Raw genomic sequence first — 4,209 nt, 5'->3', positions numbered from 1 at the left:
CCCCACCAGCCAGGGGAAAGTTGTTTCTGCTACTTTAACTGTTTTCTGTCCTGGCAAGGACAAAGCACAATTTATTAGAAAAGATTTTTCCAAGGAAAGTATTTTGCTTCCAGCTATGAATCTGCTTGCTGTTCTTAGAGTCATAAAGAAGCCTCTGCTGGTAGGTATGGTCTCTGTTCCAAGGAAAAAAGTTAAAGTCTATGTTTTGGAAAGTATGGGGGAAGAACCCCTTTCTTCTCCCAATCTGTGGAATGCATTATGTGTAAGCAGAAAAATACGTTGTGTAAGTGAGGTGTTCAGAAGGGGCAAGCTCACCTCCTACCTTTCACATATCAATTATGACTGAGATTAAAGCATCTATACATATAAAAGCACAAAATATATTTTAAATATACAAGAAGGAAAGCAGTGACATTCCAATACCTATTGAGAAGGCTTAAGATTTCCTAAAATAATGTAATGAGCTAAAACGGCATTGGAACCTTCCAGAGCACTAGCTGTTACACAGGACTGCTTATTGCATGGCTTCTCAGTCTCAGCATTATTGACATTTTAACTGGACAAATTTTTGTTATTGTTGGGATGGGCCTGTGTATTATAGGATGTTCATCAGCAGCTCTGGCCTCTGCCTGTTAGATGCCTGTAGTACTGTTTACCAGTTGTGACAGCTAAACATGTCACAAATACACAAATATTGCCAAATAGCTCTTTGAAAGGAGAAAACCAAAAGTGCCCCTGGTTGAGAACACGTTGTTTATTGATAACATATGGAGATGAGATAGTTCTGCAAATTCAGTAATTTAAACCCCCATATGGAAAAGGTCTAAGTCTAATCTAGATCAAATTTATTAATGTTTCATAAATTCCACCTAAATCCAATTATGTTAATGCATGGATATATCATTCTGTTCATGAACAGTCTGTAGTAATGATTGAGGAGTTGAGGCTTGGAGATAGACTTTCATAAAAATCTTAATGACATATATGCCACTCATTTTCATTTTTTTCCAGGTATTAAATTATATCCCAAGGTCCCAAAGAATTAATATAACTCAAAACCATCACTGATGTATTCCTTTCTGGATACAATTACTTGGTCTACAGTAAAACCCTGTAGCTCCCAGAGGTAGAGTGGGGGAATAAAAAGTAAATGCATTCTCCACTTAAAATTTCTACGTGTTCCACAGACCATCAGAAAACTTCTGAGGTCAGCGTCTCTGAACTCCAAATACTGCTAATTCACAATGTCTCTTTCACTTATGACCCTGACCTATCTATGCAGAATTTGGCGTTCATTTTCTTTGGAATGACCATTCTTAGATGTAAAGATAAATTTGACTCCCAAAAAGAGTAAGGAAATAACTAACCTCGAACCATTCTGAGTGTGGCTTCTATAGGTCTCATTTCAATTTTTTTGCCTCTAAAGAGTCTTAAATCTAAAATACTTATTTAAATTTGACAGTAAATACTGGCACCTTCCCCAGTGTTCACAACTCCATTTCTAAATGTATTTTCAGTGATACATTGCTTGGGTAAAATGTATTCTATATTTATGGAAACAACTTGACTCTCCAACAATAAGGGGATGGTTAAATAAATCACTCTATATCTATATACAGCCATTTAAAAATTATGTCTGAGAAGAGTAGTTACCAGCATATTTATGATATAAAGTAGAAGTTATAAAGGTAAAATAGAAAATTATACATGGTATGATCTTTAGTATACATATATAAATATATATATGATTTTATAAAGCATTTTACCCATCAAACGATAAATATTTCAATTCATGTATTTATTTTGTATTTTTATCTGCTTTTTCTCAAAGCCTCCATGTCAGAAATGAAGAAGGAATCTGCACGTTCAGACAAAATAGACCTGCTGCCCTCTAGACACTTCCTCGAGCCTCTCAACTTAAGGTAAACTTCTGTATCTTCATTCTTATTATTTTCAGTATCAAGAAATACTGGACATCCTTCATCTCCAGCAGATTCTATTTCCATCTGGCTCTGTCTGTCCTCTTTTATGACTAATCTCCTGAAAGTTTTTCTAATTCGTCTATGAACTCAAGGTCGATCATCAGTGAAAGCCTAGTCTTTAAAGAAAGTTTAATGTCAACCACTTCTGTAGACATTCTTTTTGCCTTTTGCTCTAACAGGAATCTGACTCTCTCCTGTGGACTCCGTTTCTTGAAATCAGTCAAGCAGAAATTGAGTTGATTCTTCTATCCCTTGTACCTTTCAGCTTGGAGAAGTCCTTTTTATTCCACACTGTCATTTACAAACAACTGATTAAAAGAGGGACAACATGGTTTCACTGAGCAAACATAGCCCCATGTAGGAGTGGGAAAAAGCACAAGACGGTGACAGACTGAAACTCTCTGGAGCAGTCATTCGCCTCAGCTGACTGTGAAGACTCCATGTGGGACACCACAGGGACCTCTCCATTCTTAATAACTGCTCCATATAGTACTATAATCTTTGGGCTCTGTTGCTTCAACATTCTATGGTTTATTAATGAGATCCAACATGAGTTTACTCCTGTCCATTATAGTTGCTTCTTATGAAAAGAAAGGAGATCCTATGAGGTTTTGTTCCATCTGCTTAGTACCTCCAATGCCAACAGTATGATCTCCTTTCTCAGAAACACAGAAAATCAGACATACTGGGGTAGGCTTGCTTCACATTTCTCCCTAGCTAAGGCATGATCTCCAATCATATTCAACCCATGCTCAATTCATCATTTGCTTATGGTGTCTGCCAACCTAAAAAATCTTCTAGTATTTGTGTATCCTCTCACCACATAATACTAATACTCTGAAATTAATTGTGTTTTCCACTACTTTTGCATACCATCCAAAATATTGCACACTAAGCAAGGACTGACTTTTAAAATGCATATTTATTTTTACACATTAGCACTTTGGAGAAAGAAAGAAATCCCTTCTCCTTTTTATAATGGAGTGCTCAGCAGTTGTGAGTTCATAGCTGACATCTACCAAAAAGCGTAACATCTACCACTAATTTCAGCCCAAACACCAATAAGCTGGATACATTTGTGTCAGCTCCTTACTTTCTCTATCAGTTTTTTTCACTTGAATGGGCTGAACAAAATAAATGATTACTTAGCAACTAAACTTCACATTAAACTAGCAATTATTGTGTGCCAAGGACTGTGCTAAGCAGTGTTAACATTCTGTGGTGACTTACAGATTCATTTCTTAGCAAATGTCTCTATGGTTTTTTTAAGTTTATATTCATTATATTTTGAAAGAAAGAACAGTTATGATTGTACTTTTAGAAACATTCACCTTCCAATGTCTACATTTTGCTGGGATTTAAGCTTTATTTTATTCAAAATTTTTAGTATTTTCCAAGTATTATTTGATCATACAAATAGGAATGTTCTTGGCAAGATATTTCAAGAAATATTAACAATTATTGGAAGAATTGGATGAGAAGGTTAATTAGAAGTTATTGAGGACACACTCTATTTGTTAGGTTCTGCACATATGTTCACTAATTTAGGTATTATTAGTCCTGTTTTATGACTGAAAATACAGAGTCAGGAAAAGTAAGGGACACATAATTACAAAGGCAATGCTAAAAGCCAAGTTTCACCTGTTGACCTCATCTGAGTGCAAAGCCCTTCATTACACCAGAATACCACACTTCTGTGGAAAGGCAGTGATTTATTCTGGCCATTTTCTAGCATATATAATATTGGCCACATTTCCTAATAACCCAGTATTGCTTAAATAAAATGCCACACAGCTCAGGTCAAAGGGGCCATTTTTTTCTGTTGACTTTCTTTTCATTTCATTGACACTAGATTTTGCTGTCTCTTCTCAAAATTCCTACAAAAGCATTTTGATGCTAAAGTAGAGCTTGGAATAGAAGTTTATAAATGTTTAGAAGGAAATCAGAAATGCAATAACTGCTTTATTAAGTATAAGAGATTACTATACACTCAGTTTAATTAAAACTATGGGAGCTGGTGCGATGGAGAGACAGATAATCCAGATCAGACCGGTTTCTACAAATTCCACTCCGTTCTTGCAGATCACACCCTGAGAATAGGACAGTGCCCCCTGGTATCAAAGGAAATGGCCAGATCTCACAGATTAACCCTTGCAGGTACATTGCACAAACCAATAAGGTTTCAGTATCATCAGTGCCACCTTCAGGGATATAAATGAAATAGCAA

This window comes from Mandrillus leucophaeus, unplaced genomic scaffold, assembly GCF_000951045.1.
Source record: "Mandrillus leucophaeus isolate KB7577 unplaced genomic scaffold, Mleu.le_1.0 Scaffold1041, whole genome shotgun sequence".
Lineage (NCBI taxonomy): Eukaryota > Metazoa > Chordata > Mammalia > Primates > Cercopithecidae > Mandrillus > Mandrillus leucophaeus.
This window is presented reverse-complemented; position numbering follows the sequence as displayed.